Source organism: Candoia aspera, chromosome 2 (genome assembly GCF_035149785.1).
Source record: "Candoia aspera isolate rCanAsp1 chromosome 2, rCanAsp1.hap2, whole genome shotgun sequence".
Lineage (NCBI taxonomy): Eukaryota > Metazoa > Chordata > Lepidosauria > Squamata > Boidae > Candoia > Candoia aspera.
In genome coordinates this window covers 196,136,198-196,162,492 of record NC_086154.1, presented here as the reverse complement: position 1 = coordinate 196,162,492, position 26,295 = coordinate 196,136,198, and the positions used below count along the sequence as shown (strand labels likewise).

At 41.5% G+C, this 26,295-nt stretch overlaps 1 long non-coding RNA gene and 1 pseudogene across 1 annotated transcript in view; one reads left to right on the top strand and one right to left on the bottom strand.

Moving 5' to 3' along the window:
* Positions 1–26,295, bottom strand: part of LOC134491405 (uncharacterized) — a 771,213-nt gene that overhangs the window by 469,640 nt on the left and 275,278 nt on the right. The window lies entirely within an intron of this gene.
* Positions 23,056–23,180, top strand: LOC134492644 (U4 spliceosomal RNA; annotated as a pseudogene).

Below are 26,295 nucleotides of genomic sequence, written 5' to 3'. Positions count from 1 at the left end.
TAAAGTAGCGACTGGGACAGGACTTTAATCCGTAATTAGTTGCACAACAAGAAATTTGTATACTGTGATGACCTGAGTTTAGCAGCATGACCAAACGTTGAAGTTAAAATTAACTCATTCCAGTTGGAAACTCATACTATAAGAAAGATGTGGAAGACCAAGTGTGATTTCATAACTGCTAATGAAACAAGCAAAAAGTAGAGAAGAAACCTAGATGGATTCATTCCAGATGGGTTGGTCAAAGGGAGAGGCAAGGTGGCAAGTCTTGTTTTAGCTTGGTAATTGAACAAAACAGCAAAGGCATGTGATTTTTATTTTAAAAGCGGTCTTAAATCAAAAGGCAAGTAAAATATTATAAATACATAAGACTGAAGGGATTTCATTATCTTGGTTAATATTTGTTTTCAATTATAACATAATACAGCTTTACCCCATCTTTCCAGCTGTACTGGGATGACGGCTTCCACATACAGCTTCCACATAGCAGCTAGGAATTCTGGGAATTGTTTCAGCACATCTACAAAGAATCTGATTGGGGACAGCTGACAAAATACATATATAGATTCTTCTGTTTTAGTAACTAATTATTGCTTGTGCATCTGTGGTATCTGTATAGAGCAGAGGTTGACAACCTGCAGCCTTCCAAATACTGTTGACTCAATTTGTGTCATCTTTGACAATTGGCTCTTCTGGATGGGACTGATAAGAATTGCAGTCCAAAGCATATTTAGTGTTTCATATTGCTCACTTCTGGTACAGAGACAACATTTGTTCTGTTGCTTTCCAGGCAGATGGAATTCCGGCTAGTCTATGATGCTGAGGATCAGCTCCAGCATTTTTATGAGCACAGGTTTTTATAAATAAAAGGACAGAGACAAAGCCCAAACTAATCATTAAGTAGATTTGAATTAAAACAACTACCATTGGCAAATGCATTGCATTCTAAAGAGGCATTCCCTCCCATCTATGAAAGAACAGAGAATGCACATCAACAGCTATTATGCTACAGTTGAAGCCAATACGTTAAGTCCCAGATCCTCATGTGGCTGGAGAGACCATATATGTACAGTCCCCCTGACTCCCTCTGACCTGTGCAATATAACCTGTTCCTTTACATATGTCCTACAGAACTGAATGCTGTATTCCAAGCTTATATGAATCAGCTGCTACGCTGCATACTGTTATTGAATAACAACACAAACTGCAGAGATGAAGAATACCAATATGCTAAAGTTGCTTTTTAGAAACCATTAAGATGCTTTATCCCATCAAACCAGACTGGCGCAAGATTACCACATAGTGTCAGCAAGTGACAATGACAACTGGGAGATTACTGCAATAGACACCTAGAGATGTTTGTGAAGTATTCACAGCAAGCCAACCCATCATAACTGCAAACACTTTCATTAATGGACTGTCACCTGAAGTAAGAAGCAGCTTAAGTGTTCACCAATCTGGTGGGAACAGAACAGAAACACATGGCAGACATGTTGGCAGCAGTGGATCATTTCATGTGGCAGTTACACAACATGCCCTTACCTTGGCCCTGCAAGAATAATGGTAGTGCACAACAGAATAATGGTAGTGTACAACTTTGGGAAAAGTATGTGTTGCCTTCAGACCAACAAGATCTATGCTGAAAAAGCAAGAGAAAGGGATGGTGGTTTAAAGTGTGGGATGACTGAACATTGGAGAAGCCAGTGACCTGAGTCAGAACCTTTGATCATGTACAATCTGGCAGCCTTGCAAGATGACCAAATCCAGATCCACATTTATGGTGGAACCTATACCAGATAACAACCTTTAAAAACCTCTGGTGAGGAGTAGAAAGCTTATATCTGGCACAACTTGGTTCCTCCAGAAAAGAGGCTTGGGAATGGTATGGGTCTGTAGAATTTGGCAGATCCAAGTAGAGCCACAGAACAACTTAATGGTACATAATATATCATCATCACCATCATCATCATCATCACCATCACTATCATCATGTTGCGTTTTATTGTCATTTGTTTTGTTGCCTAGTATTATTCTTCTGCACACTACTCTTCCTCAAGTGGGTGGGGAAGAGTACAAGGAGAAGGGGGTGATGGTGCAATGAGTTGATTGCAGCGGAGTTCAGATATGAGTATAGGGGTTAAAAGTTGATGCAAACTAGCAGGAAGTTAACTTGAGTGCTAGTTCTGGTTACACTGGCTTGTAACTAGGAAAAGTCAAAAGCAGGGGAAATAGGAGCTATAAAAATAAGTAGAGGTAGAGATTAAGGGGAAAAAGAGGAAGCTTCTTATTAGACTGTTTGGAGTCTAATTGGAATAGAAAATAAATCTGTCCCAAAGAATAGAGAGCCAAGAAAATGAACTTTAGAAGAGTTTGGGGGAAGATATGCATCTCTGGGAATTGCAGCTGCAAGATTGTCATGAGTGCCGTTGAGCTGAAGACATCAGCACAACGGCACAAATGACAATAACGAGGAAACAGAGGAAGGGGCTCAAGATAAGCTTAGCACGCACAACAAAAACCACAGACCCTAGCTGGAGCATGCAGCCATCAAAACACAAAAGAGAGAGAAGGAAGGACAAAGGATAGGCAGATCGCGAGGCGCACCCAAGCTGTTAGCACAAGCGCAACGGAGATCGCCCAGCTGACAGCAATCACCGGCTGAATGAGGAAACCGATGATGGGCGATCCCGGGGCACCCGCTGGGGCCTCGCAACCCTTCACCTACCGGCAAGACAGCATGCAGGACAAAGGGGGGATGACGTAACCCAGGGTGAGGGGGCGCTGACCGGCGCGGGGTATTTAAACCCCACACCGGCGCGCGCTCCTCACTCTCAGCTTTTTTCCGCAACTGTTACTACGCAAAGAAATAAACCTGAACCTGCTCTCGCATGAATCAGCGTCAGTGTTTTACTCTGCGGTAGGCAGTGCATGACATAAAGCTGAGAGTCACAAACTCAGCCTCGCCGAGCCCCACCGGACAACGAGCCGCGGGAGGAATAGACGGCGAGAAGACCACGAGCAATGAGGCTGACGCGTCGCGGCCAAAGCGGGCGAACCGCACGGCAAGAAGCGGAGGAGGACAGATCGAGGCCAGAGGCACCGCAGACCCCAGGAGCCACGGACACCCGCCCGGCCCACCCCGAGCCTCAGCTCCAACCCCAGAGGGAGACGGCGACGGAGGCGACCCGGCCACGGGAGGGAGCAACATACCTCCCGAGACCAGCGGAGACCCCCCCATCCCACATCGCACCCCAGCCACGGGCGTGGAACGACAGCCCAACTGCAGCAAGCACGGTGGAGGACGGAGAGGCAACCCAGCTGACGCACCCCCAAACGGAGGTAGCGGACCAGCGGACGGGACTGCCTGAACCCCACCAGCGGCTCAACCCGGCGGACACCCCGACAGACCCGACCCCAACTGCGGCGCGGATTTCGGACGGGGAAACTCAAGCCAGACTCGCGGCCATGGAGGCCCAGCTACAGGACCTCAGAACCATGCTGCAATCGCTGATGTCCCCGGCGCCGCCCAACGACATTCCCGTGCAAGCCCACACCCCGAGCGGGCCGTTGCTCCCCCAGGGGCCGAATGCGAATCAACAAGCCAGGAGTCGGGAAGCGAGAGGAGGGGACTCCCAGAACGCCCGGGCCCCAAAGGACTTCCCCATTCTCTTCGATGGGAACCCTGCGAAACTGTCGTTCTTCATTACGAACGCCAGGGAGTTCATGGGGCGGCACGGACACTCCTTTAACTCCGAAGCGGACAAGATCGCAGCCGTGGCGATCAAACTACAAGACCGGGCGGCGGACTGGTACGTCCAAATGTACGAGTCCAACTCCCCCGCCCTCTCTGACTTCCATGCTTTCATTACGGAGATGAGGCGCTACTTTGAGGACCCACTAGCCAAAGAGAGGGCCAAAAGCGCACTCCAAAGCCTCAAACAGGGCGCACGCACTGTCCCGGACTACGCCCTCGAATTTAAAGCTCTAGCAGGGAAGATCAACGACTGGTCCGAGACCACCCTGCTAGAAATGTTTAAAAGGGGGCTCAACCGTGAAGTAGTTCAATGGGCTCTCTACTGGGACGATCCGGAGACTCTGCACGGCTGGATCCACCTCGCGGGGAAAGCAGAACACGCGCACCGCACCTTCCTAATGGCAACGACGGAAGACAAAACCAACACCTACCCAAAGGTATCCGCGCCACACGTGGGGACGGCCGGTCCCACATACCCAAGGAAGAAATTCACTCGCGGGCCCTGCGGGAGGTGTGGGAAAATGGGGCACAAAACGGCAGATTGCTTCTCCAACCGAACCCCAGCGAGCGCTCCTAAACCCGCACCGAAACCTAACCTCAAACCAACCAACCCGCCGGCACCCCCCCACCGCCGAATGACCGGAGCCACAGCGACACCGGACGAAGGCTGGGATGCTTACTGGGGGGGAGAGGACGCCGTAGACCCAGACCAGCCGGCGGGAAACGCTCCCCGCCTGCCCTAAAACGCGCCGCGAGGCAGGTGGTGGGACAGAGGCACGGACCACTTCGACAGAGCGGCGAAAACGCTGTAATAATGGCGGCAATCAAGCTCTCTGGGAGCAACGGAGCCACCACGGCCGCGGCACTAGTGGACTCGGGGTGCTCGAAAAACCTGATCCACCCCGACATAGTCGCAAAACTCGCCCTACGCTGCCTCCCCCTCCCCATGCCGCTGGCATTTCACCAGCTGGACGGCTCAACAGCGGGAGGGACACCAGCCACGATGCAGACCGAGCCGGTTACCCTACAAATGGGTACCCACACCGAACGAACATCGTTCGTGGTAACCCACATAGGACGGCCCATCGTAGTCTTGGGGATACCATGGCTCGCAACAAACAACCCGCGCATCGACTGGGCGACCCGCACCTTCCGATTCGACGACGGTGAGTACCGGGTGCCAGTCCCAGCGGGCAGGACCAACCCCACGGTAGGACGACCAGAGGCGGCAACCCAGGACAACACAACCACACCAGAAGACCTACCGGAGCAATACGCTGACTTCTCGGAGGTCTTCGGAGAGGCGGAAGCTGATCAACTACCTCCCCACCGCAAGACGGACTGCAGGATTGACCTGCTGCCCGATGTCCCCTTACCTAGGCCGAAGATTTACTCGATGACCCCGAAGGAGATGGCAACCCTCCGGGAGTTCATCGACAAAAACCTAGAGAGGGGATTCATAGAGCCGGCATGCTCACCGGTCGGAGCACCCGTCCTATTTCGAGAGAAAAAGGACGGCACCCTACGGCTCTGCACCAACTACCGGGGCCTCAATGCAGCTTCCCTATCCAATAAATACCCTTTACCCCTCGTAAAAGACATGCTCGCCCACCTATCCACGGGCAGAGTATTCTCCAAACTGGACCTGCGCGAGGCGTACTACCGAATCCGAATCAGGGAAGGGGACAAATGGAAAACGGCGTTCAACTGCCCCCTAGGCGCCTTTCAGTACAAAGTGCTGCCATTCGGACTAGCAGGGGCCCCAGGGGTATTCATGCAGCTCATCAATGAGGTTCTGCATGAGCACCTGTTCAAAGGGGTCCTGGTCTACATAGACGACGTCCTTATCTACTCCAAAACGCACGAGGAACACGTGACCCTAGTCAGACAAGTCCTCGACAAGCTAAAACGGGCGAAACTCTATGCCAAACCCTCAAAGTGCGAATTCCATAAAGCACGCCTAGACTACCTGGGGTACCGAATCTCCGGGGAAGGCATAGAGATGGACCCCGCAAAAGTCGAGGCGGTGGTGAACTGGGAACGCCCCCGTAACAGGCGCCAACTCCAGAGCTTCCTCGGCTTCGCGAATTTCTACAGGTCATTCGCCTGGGGGTTCACGGAGATAGCCCTCCCCCTAACAGACCTCCTCAAAACCAAAGGGGTGGGGGACACACGACGCGCCAAGAACCCGGGCACAGTACTGAATTGGACTCCCGCGTGCCAAACCGCATTCAACAGGCTGAAAGCGCTGTTCACCACGGAGCCAATCCTCGCGCACCCGGACCCAGAACGGCCGTTCGTGGTCCAAGCCGACGCCTCAGACTTCTCCCTGGGGGCCATCCTACTCCAAAAAGACCCCACAGGAGTCCTAAAACCATGCGCCTACCTGTCGAAGAAATTCTCTGAGACAGAAAGGCGCTGGCACGTCTGGGAGAAGGAAGCCTTCGCGGTGAAATCGGCGTTGGAAACATGGAGGCACCTACTGGAGGGAGCCACCCAACCATTCGAGGTCTGGACTGACCACCGGAACCTTGAGGCCCTCCGAACGCCCAGACGCCTCAGCCCAAAACAGGTCAGATGGGCCCAATTCTTCAGCCGCTTCAACTTTCAGCTGAAGTTTATGCCAGGCAAAAAGAACTTCCTAGCTGACGCCCTCTCCCGACTGCCCCAAGACGAGGAGCCCGCCCCAGATATGATCCGGACGGTCCTATCCGCTTCCCAGCTGGGGATGGCGGTGACCACCCGGAGCGGTGCTCGGAAGCAGCCCAACCCCACGGCACAACCGACGGTGGGGCAACCAGTAACCAGACGGCGCCAACCACAACTGCCAGGGGGGATACGCGCAGACCTCACTGCCACCCTCAAAACCGACCCTTGGCTCCTAGCAAACCCCAACAAGGTGACGATGGCACAGGACCTGGCATGGGGGGAAGGCAGAATATATGTCCCAGACTCGCAACGCCAGGCGATCTTGCGCAGATCCCACGACGCCAAGCAAGCGGGACACTTCGGGTTCCTGAAGACCCTGCACCTCACACGACGCCAATTCTGGTGGCCCGCGCTGAGACGGGACGTGAAAGCCTATGTAGCCTCCTGCCCGACATGCGCCAGGGCCAAACGGGCACCAGGTAAGCCCCCGGGACTTTTACAAAAGGTGGCGGAGCCCTCCCGCCCATGGGAGGAAATCTCCATGGATTTCATAGTAGATCTCCCACCCAGCCAGAAGAAAACGGCCATTTGGGTGGTGAAAGACTACTTTTCGAAACAAGCCCACTTCATCCCCTGCTCATCGGTCCCGTCCGCCCAACAACTAGCCAAACTCTTCCTGATACACGTGTACAGGTTACACGGATGTCCCGCACGTGTGGTGACCGACAGGGGCACACAATTCACTTCTAAATTCTGGCGGGCCTTCCTAAAGCTGACGGGGACCCAACAGGCCCTATCCACTGCCTGGCACCCCCAGACGGACGGAGCCACAGAGGTCCTCAATGCCACCCTAGAACAATTCATATGCTCATACACAAACTACCACCAAGACGACTGGGTCGAACTGCTCCCGTTCGCAGAAGTCGCATATAATAACGCCGTCCACACAAGCACGGGGAAAACCCCGTTCGAAGTAGTCTCGGGGCGCGACTTTGTCCCCATACCGGAGCTACCACAACCCCTGGGACCCCAAGTGGATGCTAGTGACTGGGGACGGAAGATTGCGGAATCGTGGCCAATAATCACGGCAGCGCTGAAGGAAGCACAGGCGGCCTACAAAGAGCAGGCCGACAAGCACCGGCGCCAGCAACCGACGTTCCAGGCAGGGGATATGGTCTACCTATCCACCAAATTCCTGAAGTCACCGCAACCCTCGAAAAAACTGGGGCCTAAGTATATCAGGCCGCTTCGGGTAACCCAAATAGTGAACCCGGTGGCAATACGCCTGGACCTGCCGCACAATCTACGGAGACTCCACCCGGTATTTCACACCAGCCTCCTGAAACGTGCAACCACCTCTCGATGGCACCCAAGCATGCCACCGCCCCCCCCAGTGATGATCGACGGCCAACAACATTTCGACGTAAGAGACATACTCGACTCTCGCCGTCAACGGGGAATATTACACTATCTAGTAAGGTGGAAACACTTCCCCCACCCAGAATGGGTGGCGGCGCAACACGTCAAGGCGCCAGACCTGACCCGGGCATTCCACCAGACGTACCCCGACAAGCCAACGGGGCGACAAGCCGAACCGGCCCCTGAACACCCTTTTCCCCGCAGGCCCCCCCCCACCAACCGCGCCCCCAAGGGAAAGGGCCCCCCAAGCCCGCGACTTGGGTAGACCTCCCTCCCCCCGGGACTCACCCTTCCCCCGCCCCGGGCCCACAGGGGAGTGACATTGGTCACCTATGCATGCCTGGGGGGAACGCCCAGGATGCACACATAACAAAGACGACGCACTGGGAAAAAAGATAAGGGCCCTACCTGGAGCTGAAAAGCACCCGACCAGCCACGCCTCTCTCCTCGCCGAACTGCGCCAAACAAGCAGGGTGTGGCCGGAGCATGCGCACGCCCAGGGTGTGGCCGGGGCATGCGCACTGGGAACACACCCTAGATGGACACGAGGTAGAAGGCGGAACAAAGGGAGGGGCGAAATCACTCCGGCGGTAAATTTAAAAAAAAAAAAAAAAACCATTTTGACAGCTCACCTGGTAAAAAACCGGAAGGCCGGGGGGGGCACTATTCGGACAGGGGGCAGTATGTCATGAGTGCCGTTGAGCTGAAGACATCAGCACAACGGCACAAATGACAATAACGAGGAAACAGAGGAAGGGGCTCAAGATAAGCTTAGCACGCACAACAAAAACCACAGACCCTAGCTGGAGCATGCAGCCATCAAAACACAAAAGAGAGAGAAGGAAGGACAAAGGATAGGCAGATCGCGAGGCGCACCCAAGCTGTTAGCACAAGCGCAACGGAGATCGCCCAGCTGACAGCAATCACCGGCTGAATGAGGAAACCGATGATGGGCGATCCCGGGGCACCCGCTGGGGCCTCGCAACCCTTCACCTACCGGCAAGACAGCATGCAGGACAAAGGGGGGATGACGTAACCCAGGGTGAGGGGGCGCTGACCGGCGCGGGGTATTTAAACCCCGCACCGGCGCGCACTCCTCACTCTCAGCTTTTTTCCGCAACTGTTACTACGCAAAGAAATAAACCTGAACCTGCTCTCGCATGAATCAGCGTCAGTGTTTTACTCTGCGGTAGGCAGTGCATGACAAAGATGCAGATTCAGATAGAGAGGCATTCAGCAGAAGAAAGGAGAAAAATTGTTGTTTATTCGTTTAGTCGCTTCCGACTCTTCGTGACTTCATGGACCAGCCCATGCCAGAGCTTCCTGTCGGTCGTCAACACCCCTAGCTCCCCCAGGGACGAGTCTGTCACCTCTAGAATATCATCCACCCACCTTGCCCTTGGTCGGCCCCTCTTCCTTTTGCCTTCCACTCTCCCCAGCATCAGCATCTTCTCCAGGGTGTCCTGTCTTCTCATTATGTGGCCAAATAGGAAAAAGAAGAAAAGGAAGAGTTTAGCCTTGGAAGAGACAACTTAAGGATATAAAGTTAAGAGAGAGAAAAAGATTACTCATGAATTAGTAGGAGATAAAAGGGGAGAAAGCACAAGGGTTTTCTCCCTCCAGCATTTTGTCCAATTGGGATCCACTCCCTGCAAGCTAATAGGGTAAGAGGGGCAGTTGTGTAGTGGAAAGGATTCCCCAAGATCAGTCAGCCACATGGCCAATGTGGAGAGAGAGAATCTGGTGGTTTCATTAGTGAGGAAATTGCACAGTGGATTAGCTGGGGGAAGGCTGAAGGCTTGAGGAGCTGAGAGGAAGAAAAGTGGATTACAGATTTGACCCAGAAGGAAGGAACAAGCAGCCAACAAGAGAATGAGAGGCAACTGTGACATACAACATTTGCAGAGATAGTGGTTGTAGTGAGCATTTTGCCAAGGGAGTGGGGGAGTATTTCCTCTGCTTCTGAACAATTAAATACAATACAATACATTTTACTGATTAGTCATATGACCATATCAAAAAGCTATTAAAAACAATACAGAAAAAATGGTAGGACATGTTCATAATAAATCATCACCTCTGCAGTCAACTCCAATCTGTTCTAGGAGATCTATCCTCTTCAGAATGGTCTTTGATATGAAAATTGCAGTCTTCCTAGTAATATGCGAGTTTGTTCCCTGCAAGAAATTAGACAGTTTATCCTGAGTGTCCCAATATTTCTTAGTTTTCTAAGTAAGGATCAAATACAAATGGACCTTTCTGCAGAATAGTTTGCAATCAAACAGGGTATGTGCAAAGTCTGCAACAGCTGGTGCACCACCAAATATACACAGTCTTTCTTCAAATGGTACTATTTTTATACATACCTGTAGGCTTGTTAGTTCTCTTGCAAACAGTAAAGTTCAACTCTGTTCTTATATAGACATTTAGTATTTTTCTTACTGAATATGCCAGAAGGAGAAAAATGGTCACTTAGAGCCCCTCCGCCACTGCTGAAGACTTAACAGCAGATTTGTTGAAAATAAACTGCAACGGGGCTGAAAGATATCCTGCTGAAACATCAATTCTTTGAACTCAGGATCAGGTATGGTGTTGTAACAGAAGCTACATTTAAAACAAGTCAACACAAAATCGAAGCAGCAACAGCACCTTGACTGGTCATGGACAGAGACTGAAGGAGTATGGATTCTGTTGGGGCTGAGATCTGAGCCAGGTTGGGTTGGCTTACAGTACACTCAGGACAGCCATGGTTTAACTTCTATTTCTTTTTGCATAAAAATGGAATAATACTAAAAAAAAAATCTGTGTTTTCCTTAATCATACCAAGAAAATGCAGGCAGGGTAGCAGTCTAGAATCAGAGAGACATACAGAGAAGCATGTGGGCATTCATCCAAAATAGGGATTTGCAAATTTTGGGTAGCCTTCTTTTGGCAAGATGAAAAATGATGTTTCTACTGCCAAGATGTTATCACAACACTAGTACTTCTGGGGACCTGAATAGTTTCCATGAGCCTACTACCAGTGTGCTACGGCAGTTTGAAAAGCTGCTCTTCACCAGATATAAAGTACAAGCTTCAAATTTGTTTTACATTCATTGGTTGTTCCCACAGCACTACCAGACCCAGTAGCAGAAACAGCAGCCCTTTTTGCTATACATAAATGTTAATCAATATGGTACCTTCCCTGCTTTCTCAAAGTGCCCTGCAGATTGCTTTCATTTGCTTGGAAAGATTGTGGGAAGAAAGTGAATTAGGGTGAATGGGGGAGAACTACAGTGATCCATTCAAGATTTTCACCTACTCTGGTAATCTTTTCCTTGATCTGAGCTGAGTCTGGATCTTGCTGAGTGGATTTACTCTGTCTAAATTTAATCTTTGCCTTGTTATTGGAAATTGCCTTTGGTGAATTTGATCCTGCCACATAAAAGTTAAAAAGTGTCATGGCTATAGCTTAGTTCCTTGACAATGGGATTGAGAACCTCTGTAGTCTAAGGACTAATGGTAGCCAGAGATGGATGAAAATACAAGGACAGTAGCAAATCATATTGGATATGGAGTAACATATCCATGGCATTTTGGAACCTCTAAGGCTGATGACTAGCCATCCCTTTCTGGAAACTTGATTCTGGAACTAAAGGTCATTCCACTCTAAAGCAAAGCTTTGTGTGATTATGTGCATTTTTTAATGATGAGCCAAGGCAATATGCTTGTAATCATTTTTATTAAGTGCTCTAAAATAAAAAAGGTGTTTATTCTCTTCCACATTGAAATGAATCAATATTGGCAGTGAATAGCTTTCATAAATCCACTCAAGATTTCAAATGCAAATATGTAAGGAGTTTATGTGTGATTTTCTCCCAGCATTGTCCTGTATGAGTCAAAAACTCAGGATAAGCTTGCATTATTCTCCTTTTCTGTATAGGCAAAGGATAAATCCCTCCACCAATTGTATTTAAAGGTCGAGTTTTTATCTCTGCATTATCTCTCAATTGTGACATCTCCATTATTATTCATATTGTTTAGCTAGCAATATTCTGTACAGTTGCAGTATTTATTACCCTCTGGTAAGCGTTAAGCTCTTCAGCTGTCCTGTGTTAATGGGTTATTTCTGCTGGTTTTCATGCACTCTTCTCCCACCAGTCAAGAAGGTAGCATGCATTTTTACTTTTTTTCTTTTGGCAGCAATAAATTCAGCTAGCCATTTCCTTGGGAAATAATGGAACAGGAAAGAAGATGTGTAAACTAAGGAGGTGTTTTGGTTTGGGCTCTTAGGGGATTGTTCTCAGATTTGCATTTTTATCTCTTAGGTTCCAGCGATTCCATCTTCATAGTCCACCAGAGAGAGAGAGAGAGAGAGAGAAAGAAGGATAAATAATGCATGATGTTATTGGTTGAGAAGTCCTGCAAGAATTCACTTCAAACAGCATACACAATTACATTGTTAGATTCTCTGAGCTGTTCCATTAGGGCCCATCTGAACATGTAATATTTCCCAATTAAATGTGTTGGTAGGAATTATTCATTTTAAATAATTAAATAGTTTCCAAAGCTCCCTGTAGAGCGTTACCATGGAGGATTTGACCCACCACTGGGAATATTCGCAGCATGCTAAGGTACAATGTAGGGAGACTGCTTAATGTCATGGCTGCCTTTGCACGAAAACAAGCCTTGAGCTGTTTGGATTGTTGCAGTCAAGTGGGCACATCTTTCATTCTCTTGCTACAAGACTGTGGCCAGTTTTAGAGCTGGCCGTGTTGCAGGAGGAAGACTTTGCTAATGGGACACTTGGTTAACCCAGGTGTTTATACATTAATGGGGCTGGTTGACAGACATGAGTCATTCGAAGAGACAGAGAGCATGCGTGTCTATTTTCTCATGACTCCTAACTGAAGCTATTTCAAGTGAAAATCATTATATTTGGAGATGATATGAAAGTAAGCAAAAGTAGTTGTGGTATTTTCAAAATGTGAACCAATCTTGAGACTTGTTTCAAAATCACCCATTATTCACTTGTCCCTCATTCTGCAAGGTGTATTTGATTAATGCACAATTATTATCAATTCAATTTAATAAGTGTATCTCTTCTTAGGAAATCAGTTTTTCAATTACCTTTATTATGGTCTTCAATTAGCATTTTATACATTTTAGTAAAAGAGTTACAGATTTCAGATTAAGGTACGTAAACATTTCCTAGATGATCAATGGAAATTAAATGTATCAAATTAAAATATAGTATAAGTACAAGTAGTTGAATACTAAACATTTTAAATATTTCCAAAAGTCACTAAATTATAAAATCATTATATATACAGTATGTATGTATGTATATATACACACACATACAAACACATACACCCACTACTATATATAATTTTAAAACAATATATATATTTCAATAATAATGCAATAATCCTTTGGGGGAGATGGGCGGTGGTTAAATTTGATAAATAAATAACCAATGCTAATCACAGATTTCCTTATTTTTAGCACTAATCTTCAAATAGCCAATAAAGTAGGCTGTATATATTTATTACGCTGCTATGGGTTTGTTTTCTTGTTGCTGTTTCTTGACCTGTTTAATCTCTTCACACCATTTATTTCACCACCACCACCCACTTCCAGCTGGTTACCAATCTGTGTTATTCATGTTCATTTGCTATGGCTACATAAGTGGGGCCTGTATCTGTGGGGAAATAAGTTCTAATTTACTTATTTCCTCCACTGCAGTCCCATATCCTCCCTAACACATTCTTTTAGTAAACTTTAATTTTTCAATGGTGGTATAGACAATATTTGAGAATCAATTAAAACAGATATACAGTATGACTTTATTGCTATTTTTTTTTAAATTAGGAACACAGTAGCTTCAAAGTTTCACAGGAAAGTAAATCAATTCAATTCTAGGTTGAATGTATATCTAAACAAAGCCTTTGAATAAAGGTAGCTTACTTTAGCTTAGAAAATTATTATTTTATGAATTTTATATTTTTACAAACCTTGGAAGAAAATCCTATTTAAGCTACCCTAAAATGCTTGTTTAGCATAGAGCTAAGATTTCTGGAGGAATGGAATCATAGGCAAAAACTTTAATTTGGAGTTGAGAAAGAGTGCAAAGGTATTGTTATTGTTTCTGTAACATGTTTCTTTTGACATCATTACTTATCAAGGGTACACACCTTCTTTCAGGCATATTCTTGATAATCAGCTTAAGGAATCTAGTGGCGCCTAAAACAACTATCACGGCAATAGTATTTACGGATTACTGATCATAGATGAAATGTCTGCAGTTCTCAAAAATCATTATATTTTATTTATTTAAATTGTTTTTAACCACAGTTTAGGCCAAAAGATGAAATCTTTAATGTTTTAGATTTCCAGAGCAACATAAAAAAAGACATGTATGAGATTTATGCTATTTTAGTAGTGGGCCAAGCTGTGAAATTCAATTTTCCTCCAATGCTTTTTTCTAATGTAAAATTTGTTCCATTGCATCTCCACACTGGCGTGTGAGTTTAACAAAAAGCACAAAAAAGCATTTTCATTTCGATGTGTATTTCTTCTAAGGAAGGATTTTTCAAGCCCCATTTCTAAGGGGAACATATATTGCAAGTGGTTTCTCCAGATATAATGTTCTTTCACCAAGACATACAGGAGTAGGAAGACTCTTTTGTAGTCATAACTAGTTTTAATTATTTATTGTTTTAATTGATATATCCTGTGAGTCACCATGAGATTATTTCCTAAAGTTAAAGAAAATATTTTGGAAATCTTAATTAACATAAATAAACCTCTCTGTGTATAGCAAAAGGTACTTGCAAAAATTATTATAGTTGGTGAAATACAAATTGAAATGCATATACATTTTGTGTGTGTTTTCTTAATTGCAAATGTATGCAGAGATCAATGGAACAAGGTTAAGACTGAAAACATGAGACACTTGAGGAATACAGATTTGTCCATTCCTAAAACAGAAGCTTGAATTTCACATTTGTTGTTCCTCTGGCAGAATAAAAGAACTATTTTCTCTCTTTTGCTACTAATGAGAAAGAGCTGCTGTCCTCTGTTTTGAAATTATGGACCCTACAAAATGCATCCCCCACCTGATGAACTCCTAAAACTGACTCCAGAGAGATGAAGAACTTTCAGTGATGATTTGGAGATGGGAGAGCAGTACAAGTGAATGCTAGAAATAGGAGAACAACAGCAACAACAACAAAGTCATTTTATGAATGGAAATCCATTTGCAAGAAAGTGTGGACTAGATGACCTCTAAGGTACCAACCAACCTTATGATTCTATGACTATGCTTTCACAACACACTGAGCAAACTAGCCAATTAGCTTGGCATGCTGTACAAACCACACCAATGAAGATTATCTCTCTATCTATACCTATACCATTCAATTTAGGCACTGCCGACTCCAAACGAACTCTGGGTTCATGGTTTAACTGGTTAATTCAGTACATTGTTCTTCTGTTAACCATAGTGTAAGGTCTTATGTGAACTGAATTATGAAATGTAAGCTTTGGGGATTTGGTGGCCATCACCAAAATATTCCAAGAGTTTTTGTTAGAAATCAAAAACACTACTTCCGTGGAACCTGCCTGATATAGACACAGCTACTCTTCTTTATCAGTTCAAAAACAAATAAATGAAATTGTCGAGTACATAAGTACGACTAGCATATCTGGGCTGCAAAAATCCAGGTTATTTGGAAACAAGACACTGGCAGTTTTAAGTTGCCTGGACTTTTGCAGCCCCACTATGGTAGCTGGGATGGTGGGCAGCCCTCTCACTATAGATTACATCTTGACTTGTTTTTCCTCCTGTTTCGAACATTGCGCTTTTATTTCATTCTTCCCTGCCCCTCAGAGAAAGGCAAGATTCTATCTTCCATTATGAATCCAGCTAAATTCCATCAACAGAGCTGCCCAGCCTATAAATACCAGTGCCCTGCTATGTCAGAAAGCATTTCACGCCTGTTTTAATCGTTGATCTAGCTGACCAAGCACTCTGAATGCCAGCTTGGATAATTATCACCTTGTTTTAAAGAGAAATATAAGCACCCAAATAAGAATATTGATTGTTTTACTTAAGGTGACAGATGGCATTTCCCCCCCACTCCTGATGAATTGATTATCTCCACAGTTGACAAAACTCTGGGGTTTTACAGTAGGAGTCAGCTTAGGCACAGGTGATTAGGTTTCCTTTGCTCATCTGCAGCTTCATGAGCGGCAATGTCAGACAACAGAGGAGCAGGCAAAGCCCATCACTCCAGCTGTGGCAGAGGCAACACACTGGAAGTCTTACAGCGCTCCTTACATCTGTCTCTTGCTCTGCTCAACTGAGCTCTGCCTCAGCTTGCACTCGTGGGGTACACAGGCTTCACAGAATGAAACTTTTAGAAGGGGACTCACACTGGTTGAACTGGTAGATCAAGCCCATCTCCCCCCATGAAGAATAAGTCCACCAGTTTGGTGAGTTTGACATTTCTCTTAACTTTACTGCAATTTAATATACTTATTTTTTTAGGGCTGCCAATATGAGAGACACCTTTGGAATGTTATACTGAACATCAGAGAATTTAATCAGTCACCTTTTTCCAGAATTGTAGATCTTTGATTAAAGAAACACCACAAGATAAGATGCTCTATTTGACAAGCATCTCTTCAGTGTAAACTGCAGATCAGAAATGTAAAGCAAATTCTCATATTCTAAGGTTGTTTCAAATTAAATTTGTCATAAAGTTTTGTTAGCCATCACAATGAAAATCAAATTTCAGAAATCAAACCATGGTATCTTCCATGCAGTTAATTTTCAATTAATTTGGTTGAGGGGTGGATATCTTGCACTCATATATGAGAGTTTTCTCACAGTATTTGTATTTCAGTGCAATGGAAATGCAATAATTCTTGCATTAACTTTGGAACATGATGCATTACAAAATGTAATTTGTACAATACTTAAAATGGTTTAAATTATTCTTCTGAATAATCAGTAGTATATGATTCAGTGATGTGAAGTATGTCTTGTTCCAGTAACAGGTCAGTGGACTGAATTGCGATGCAAGTTTTAAAATTCTTTATATATGATGAATACATTTATCAAGATTTCTGATGTGAATGCAAATACAAAATGTCAGGTTTCAGCATGTCATCTTGCCCAGTGCAATGACATTTCAGTGATAAGTCGCATAATTTTTAAAATAACCTTTTGAAGTTTTTTTTGAATTAATTTATTATTTTTTTGGTACATGACAATTAAAACAGTGATTTATTGACACCCCCCCTCTTCAATTATCTTAAAATGAGAATGGGTATAGTTTCCTTAACTCTTATAGAATTAGGAAAATGCAAGATTACAATCCAATAAAAACATCAAGTTCTGCTTTCACATATGGGTTGCTAATACAAATGTACATCTATGTGCTAAGATATTTCTTTTTAAGTCAATAAAGTTTTAAATTGCTCAACGATGGCAGGATTGTGCTCTAAGAATGTTTCTTTGCAATAATCAGGTAGGAGTACAACAATTTTGAATATGTTGTCACTTGATATAAGAAACAGAAAAAAAGTGGAGGTTATATATTAAATTTGTTTGACTTGCTTTTTTTATTTCATTACTATTTTGATAATATTTGGGAGAAATAAGTGATCTGTACATTAAAGCAAATAAAATACAGGAAATACAGAGAGGTAAGTTTGATGCTGTACTTACTGATATACAGTATTTCTAAATGTGATTTTCTTTTCTGTTTTTGTAGTAGATTGACATTACAATCTTTTGCAAATATGCTGCTTCAGCTAGTTGGCTGGTGCTGTTATTTAAGTAACAACTTGAATGTTTTGAATTTCTCAAAAATAGCACAAGATATATCACAGTTGTATAATTATCAGTAGATTTCTAAAGGAAGGTATAAGACAGAATTCAATAATTCTACATTATTTATTTACAGTCTTGGATTATACAAAATTGCTTGAGTTCTGATTTGATACTTCATTAATTGCATTGTAAATATATTTACTCATAGATCCTATAGATAATTTAAAATGTTATACTTAGATTTAGTCACACTTAGATCTGTCAAAATCAGTTTAAATTGGTGTTCCCTATAAGCAGGACTAAGTATGTGCACAACCAAACTTATTTCAGAAAGAATTCATTAGGACTAATTTAGTATCATTCTAGAACATAAAGTCTTTTGACAATGTTTTGTTTGTTTATTAACTTTTCATATGATCCATTATACTGTCGCAATTTCCAGTCTTACAGTATTTCCATTTGATATGCTTGTTCCTGTTCTTGTTCTTGTTCAAAAACCAAGCTTCAGTTTTTTTGACTAATTATTTTTAAAATAATTTGTATCTTCCCATTAATTTGGAAACTGCATTTATTCAGCTCTTCTGCTTATTAATACAGGCATTTGCAGCATATTTTTATTAGAAAGTAATTTTTTACTATTGCTTTTGATGCCTTGATAATCTCCATAGAAATGCATTATGTTTTAAGCAGAGGATTATGTATAAATGAGAAGCAGCCATAAAGAGAATGGACTGTTAAATAATAAATGCTGTTTTCATGTAATTTCCAAAAAAAAAGATAAAAGGAGAGAATCCAATAATTATCTCTCAACAGAACTGTCTTCCGAGAAGCTGAATTTAGTGATGTTATATGAGACTTTTTCATTCAAAGATGGGTTTTAAGAACTTTAATCATCTTGAAAGAAAACATGATTTGTGTTTAGTTCACCTGTTAGAAAATGCACATTTCAGCTGTCCTTTTCAAATTATAGGTTGCATACAATTGCTTTAGGAATTAGGAATCCCTAATGCTGGCAGACCAGGTTTCTCTTTTCCAGTATATCCTTATGCAAAATCTGAACTGTATGTTTGGAGGATTCAACAGACTAGATTTTGGAAGTGAACAGCAGAAGCGTAGAAGAAAACAAGAAAAACTTCTCTTCGATTGTTCAAGCAGGTGGATGCTCATATGATGTTGGATGTAGCCCTATACAATTCCTCTGAAGGTCTAGAATTAGAATTAAATGCAAGTTAAAGCATATTTGCCACCTAAATAAAGGTATAATTCAAAACTAGGACAAAGGTTTTCACAAAGGTAGTTTTTTTGCACTGCACTCAAGCATAGCAGTCAGCATACATCATCACACACTTCAGCAGCTATTGTATATTGTGTATACTGTATTCCAAAACCTAACAAAAATGTTCAGCTTGACACAAAATAGTCTATGTCTCTTAGAAGTTAAAGTAACATTTGATACAGCTTAACAATGACTGCTTTTACTTTTATAACAAGAAAGCATCAGACTGAGAAAGTTTGCATGGCATATCAAGGCTAAAGTATATCAATAGTTTTGCCAGTTTAGCAATAGGAATAAATCAAAATTATCCATTTATTTTGGAAGTATATATGGGTTTTGTTTGTTAGTTTCATATGCTTTCCCATTCCATCCTACTGATCTTTCACAGACACAACAATCTTGTGTTAAACTATTGAAGTATGCAAACTTACAAATTTTAGATGTAAACATGAAAAAGAAAATGAAGTGCCAATCTCTCATATATCACAATTGGAGTAAAATACATGGGATAGATTCGGTATATGAAAAAAGGACTCATGGGTGTATGACTATGAATGGGAGATTTCATTAGTGATCTTTCCTCTTTAATAAAAGAAGACTGACCAGTTAAAGAAACAGGGAATATGTTTCACCCTATAAAAAAAGTTCTTATACTCTTGCGAGTATTGCAGACCAATCCTTAGTCATTCAACATTCATAATGTTCATAAATCAGAGGGATAGAACAAAAAGGATGTAAATGAACCTCTGTGCCTACTGAGACCATCTCAGGAGGTTCCCCTACAGTTGTCACAAGCTTATCTGATGGCAACTCAGAATCATTGAGTGTTCTCTATGGCAACCCCAGATCTGCAAAGTTGAAGGGTTGAACATTATTAGCTTCTAAAAAATGCCTTAAAATATATCTTTTTGAACAGGTTAATAATGGTTAAATGTGAATTCTTAATTGTATTGGTTTTATTTGTTTTATTGGTTAAAAATAGTTTTAACATAGTGATTTTAAATTTGTTTTCTTATAGCCTACCAAAACACTTTGCTATTTGGCAGTATACCAAGTTGAATAAATAAAATAAAATAAAAGTATGCACATTCCATTTAGTAATACAGGTTAAATAAAAACTTGTTATAACCATATATGTAAGAATAATGCTTAACAAGCCTTTTTTTCTGTTGGCCAAAATACATTCAGCTGCTATGTAAACAATCTGCCAAACTGAATGAGCACATGCCATATTTATTATAATCCAATTGATGTATTTAACGATGTTTTGTGCCTCTCTCTATTTTTTGGAACAGTATCTTTATATAACCTTCTATTTGTGTCTGATCATGGAGCAGCATTATAGACTAAAATATCCTTTCCAGATATGTAGCATGAGAACTTACTTCATTGCAACCAATATGTTACAGGAGGAACAGAATAAAATATTTATTTTCCTTTATCAAAACAAAGGATATTTACATTTATAGGCAAGCAGATATTTCAGATAACTAGGGTAATGTAAATGGTAATTACTTGGTTTAAGTGCCTATGCTTATAGTAACTACGTGTGAAATAAAAACTTAGCTGCCACAACTTTTCATGCAAAGGTAAATACAATTCCTTCAGATATTCTATGTTCATATAGTCAAGTTCTCTTATCAATTATAACTATTGGAAGCATTTTCTGGTTCAAATTAATAAAGAATGGGAATCTAATAATTGTCTTAACAACATCATTTTCAAACTACAGATTTAAGTGTGTACAGGTATTTTTTAACTGCCTATGTGTTTTGGTGTTCCTATAGTAAAAGACCTTTAGATCAATGTAAGTAATCTTGCAATATATGTCCCTATATTTTTTTTATCCATAAGAGAAACATTAGCTATCAGCAATGCCGATGGAATCAGAAGGATAGGAACAGGTGAAAATTATAGAAGCTATCTTACAGGAACGAACATTGTTAGTAGTTGGCTAACAGGAAAAAGGCAAGATTAATTTGTGTACTGGTTAAATATATCATGATATAAAATACTGATGCTGATGGGACCTGTATTTATTGTGGCTCTTTGATTTCCTTTCCTTATTGGATGGCTTACTAGGTGGTGAATAAAAGCAGATCTACATAGTGAGGTTGGTCTGGTTCATGCCTCTGTTCTTAGGTGATCTAAATATTTGCACAGTTGGCCCAAGATTCTGGCATTTGAAAATGTATGCCCAAGTAATTTTCAGGCTTTCAAGTTCAGTAAGTTTGTTGCTTTAAAGCATGTTCTTGACAAATCAAAGAGAACAATATGAAATGCATATTCTGCCAAAAATTTAAAAATGTACATTGGCAATAAAAATAGCCAAAAGGAACCAAGAGAGATATTAAACCATTATGAAAACAATGAAACATTCTGTGGATATTTAAAGAACAAGAAATAAACCTTGCATATGTTTGGACTATGATAGAATAAGCATGTAGAAAGATTACTCAAGAAGGAGACATTGCAGAAAACTTGTTATTTTACTTGCCATTTTCATTACAGACATGACAATAGGCACCCAGATCTTAGGATTGTATTTTCCTTTTTTTTTCAGTGAGGAAATCTGAAGATCAAAGCAGATTTCAAATATTTTGACCACAGTTCTTACCATTTCACTGACAATCCTAGCTGGGATTGTTGAGTATTGAAATTCAAACATCAGCTGATGCTGATCTGAATGAGGTGACATTTCTACTTAAGAATCAGATTAGGAACTTGGGTGTCCTCCTGGATCAGGCACCAATGTTGGGCACCACATTACATTGGTGCCAAGAGAGCTATGTATTAGGTTTTGCCTGATAAATTAGGTATGCCCACTCCTGGAGAAGAAAAATATGGCACTGATGATGCATTCAGTGGTGACCACAGGTCAAAACTCTTTGTGGGATTCCTCTAAGTTAGTCTGAAAAATATAATGGCCTGAAATGTTGCAGTACAAGTGGTGAGCAAGTACTTGCAGGAGAAACCACATTAATCTTACAGTAAAGCTTCTACGCTAATTATCAGTTGTTTTCTTGTCCCAATCCATGGTCCTTACTGTAGCATATAAAGCCTTACATGGCTTGGCTCTCTCTGGGAAGTAGAATGGGATCACTGTTATCATTGTCACCATCACCACCCTACTGCTGTTCCAATCCAGTTTACCCCACTTGTGTGGTAACTTTTTCCATAGATTACACACACAGTTGGCCCCCTACCAATCATATTTTTAAGCCAGGAAGTACTGTATAAGGACCAAACACTAAAATGGTAAGATAGTTGGAGAATTATTCACTTCCTCAAACTGTACAAAATGAGAAACAAATCCACTGTAATTTGTAAAGCAAATGACAAACTTATCAGTAATGGCATTCAAGTTAGCATATGATTGGTATTATCTGCAAGATATATAGACTGCTCAAAATAGATTAATCTTATTGTTGTTTTTGTTAGCCAGAATGTAATAGATCCTTGACTACCCCCAAAAAACTCAGTTGATCAAATTTTTAAAGAGTAGTGGCAGTGTCGTTTTATTTTGTGCCAGCATCACAAAAACGAAGAAGTCTTTCAAAGAGATTCCAGTTATGCTTAACTCTGAATTTTTTTGACAGTTCATTCTACTTATTATTTGGAATGCTGTTGCGTTTGCCCCATCTCAGTTGAGATACTATTGACATGGCAGTTGTAGATTCTCTGTTTTTACTGAAATAAATGTAATTATGCAAGTAAGCACCACACACAAATAGGATTTATTGCTGAGTAAATATGGATTGCATTATGTTTCAGCTTCTAGTAAATGCTCATCTGGAATCTATTGCAAAATTTCCTCATATAATTATGATGACGTTGTGTCCTTCCAATGCCCTGACTGGAGAAAACATTCTTGAAAGTGTTTCCTTCTGAATTCCTGTTCATATTCTTTAGCTTTAATACTTGTTGAAATAATCCTTTATTTTGTACAAAACTGTATTAGCAACTATTTAATTACATTCAGATCATAATATTCCATTCTCTGCTTTGCCCTTTGAATGTCATGCCCATTATAACTACTGTATTCCCTCAAAATGTGTCAGACTTCAGTCAAGTAGAGTTTTGTAATGGAGAATATATAGGCAAGAGAAGTTATTTCATTCATTCCGCTAGTATGATAGCTTTGCACAGTGGCAGTATCGTAGCCAATGAGGTTTATCTGAGATGCAATTATTGCTAATTGAAACTAGTATGCTATTGTTTGTTCTTTAATCCTTAAAATTAAGTGATATTTTTTTTTAAAGTCATTTTTCTTCACTGAATTTTTTCAGTATCCAAACCATATTTATTTATTTAATTTCTATAGCTGCCCATCTCAACAAGTGACTCTGGGCGGCATACAATCATAAACAGTACACAGCATTCCATTGTTTGCTCCTCTCATTTCCTTCGGCTAAATTTCTTTTAAAAAATCAGCTCTACTTCATTTGATAACAAGAGTTCTTTCTGCACTTCTTATCCTCTCTTCTTGCTTGGATAATTACAATCCTTCTAGGTCTCTGTTGTACTACTCCAGAAACACAGTCAAGTGGCAGAAATTAGATATTACAGAGTTCAAACCCATAGGCAGAGAAGAAAAACTGCAGAGCCAAAATCCAGCACGATCTCCTTAACGATGAAACTGCTATTATCAACAGAAAATGGAAAAGGCAATGTTGTCTTCCCTCTGCAGCCTTAGGCACACCCTCAAATCCTCTCTGAAGTGCTGGGGGTGGGGTGGGGGGGATAGTTGATAGTTGTCCAGGGAAATGCAGGAGAGAAGGCAATAGGCTGATCCCTCATTCCTTTTGAACAATTCCATTACTAACAAGATGAATTAGGATTTCACTCCCAAATGACTAGCACTTGCAATCATTTTAAAGTGTTCCTGGTAAGCAGTCCAATTCACTTCAAAGTTTATGTATACTTTACCTGCTCCTCTTAACCCTTCTTTTCCCCATTCCTTCATTTAAATTTGTTTCCTTTTTTTAATAATAATTTTATTAAGAATTTTCTCAAGAATAAAATAATATAATATAAAGTAAAATTAAAGAAGAGGAAAAGGGAAAGAAGTGAAGTGGAAAGCTAAGAAAGATATAAAGATATATATTTTTGTAAATATCAGTGACACCAGGATCAGTTCTATACACAGTAAAATTATTGGTACTTATTCAGAGTCAGGGATAGATTTTGAAAGAGAGCTAGGTCTACTGGCTGTTGGTAAACATAAGTGTCAGTAAATAAATTGTGCTTCTTTCTTCTGACACTGGCAACAGTTTGTATTGTTTATTCAGTTAAAGGTGTGTGGTCAGGCTTCAGTAATTCAATGCCTTATGTACTGAAATATTTATTTCTCAAGACAACATTTTCCACATTGATATAAATGCCATCTTTTTTTTTTTAATCTGTTCAATTGTGTCCGATTCTGAGACTGCCTGGAGTCCCTGCAGTTTTGCTGGCAGTTTTTTTCGGAAGTGGTTTGCCATTGCCTCCTTACTAGGGCTGAGAGAGAGTGACTGGCCCAAGTTCACCCGGCTGGCTTTGTGCCTAAGGAAGGACTAGAACTCACCGCCACCCAGTTCCTAGCCTGATGCCTTAACCAATACATCAAACTCATACAAATAAAGAGCTTCTATTTTTTTAATTCTTACATAGTTAATAGTATAAAATGTGCATTTTAGCGGTCTAAATAATGTTTATCCCAAGGTAATGCTTTTCTACTGAATGAAAAAGATAAAACAGACAATTCGGCAAGATATTCAGTATGAAATCTGTTTGAATATATTTACCTATTTGCAAATCATGGGAACTTGTAAATATAGAGAACCATTTTTAGTGGCCCAAATATGCTCTTGGATCCTGCAAACAGTTAGGAAGCCTGATCCTGCCTAAAGAACTTCCTTCAAGTTCCTTGCTCCTAGAGTTGTCAAAAAGAAATAAACTCAAGTATTCCAATGTCTCAAGTCATTCTGGCTCATACATAAACATGGGACAATATATTACATATATCCAACACAACAAGGGCATTAGATATACATAACAAGTATAGTTTTCTGGGGTGGGGACAATATAAATGCGCAAAACTGTACGAGCAAGGTTTTACAAATCATGGCATAATTTTATTGGCTATAAAGCTACTTTCAAATATTTTAAGAATCTTACAGAGATTACAGTAATTAATTCTGAATTATGAAATCAATATTATTTGCATAAATGTAAGGAGTGGCATAGGAGTCAGCAATAGTATAGTATGTCAAACATAAGAGATCAGGTTGAAATTGTTGTCAGAAATTGTTTTATGTCCATCCTTTTGAATACATTCTTTGGGGTGTCCAGTAAACTTGAAATAAAATCTTTTGATAAATCAGTTTTAATTTTAAATCCACTAAAACAAATCTAACATTTTTTAAGACCTGCAGCCAATGATGTTTCCTTATCGATGTTCCAGTTCTTTAATCCATGAGCCATAAATGTCTGTAATGTCAATGTACGTATACAAAAACAATGCAGGATTATTTTCAAACATCATCAAATGTAATAACATCTCAGGTTTCTCAGAAGTAACCAAAACATCTGGTTCATAATGAGCCCTTAAAACATGCTTGAGTTTATTATATTGCCACTGTTGTGAATCAGGGAGACAAAATTTTGCTTGAAGTTGAGAAAAATCTTTAAAATGGTTGTTACAAAGTAACTGATTTAAAGTACATATTCCAGATTCCACCCACAGCTTCTAATAGAACATTTAGCCCCTTATTTTTAGGGTAGAGTGTTTCCATAATTGTAAATATTCATGAGTCTCAACATCGGCACCCAACAAGGCCCAAACCTGCCTGGCTGCTCACAAATCCAGAGATGAAATTCCTTCTCTACTATATGAGAAGTTCCAGTCCTGCCTCAGGCATGAAAGCCAGCTGGGTGATCTTGGGCCAGTCACTCTCTCTCAGTCCAGCTCACCTCACAGGGTGGTTGTTGTGGGGAAAATAGGAGGAGGAAGGAGTATTAGGTATGTTTGCCACCTTGAGTTATTTATAAAAATAATAAAGGCAGGATAGAAAATAAATACATACATACATACATATCGACCCTAGAAATTCCTAAGACCTTAATGGAAATACATAAAAGCTTTCCAAATAGACCAAAAAATGTTGATGTTTGGCTAAGTGTTCAGTCCAGACAGATGTAGTTGATAAAATATAAGCTCAATTATAATTTTGAAAATCTGACAAATTAAACCACCATCCTCAATAGATATTCAGTTTAGCTAATGAATCCTACATGGTCTACTTTCCCATATAAATTTCTTCAATAAAATTATTGAAGAAAATATTTATTTGGGATTAATGCATCAGTTAAACCCAGTGCATCAATTATGATGAA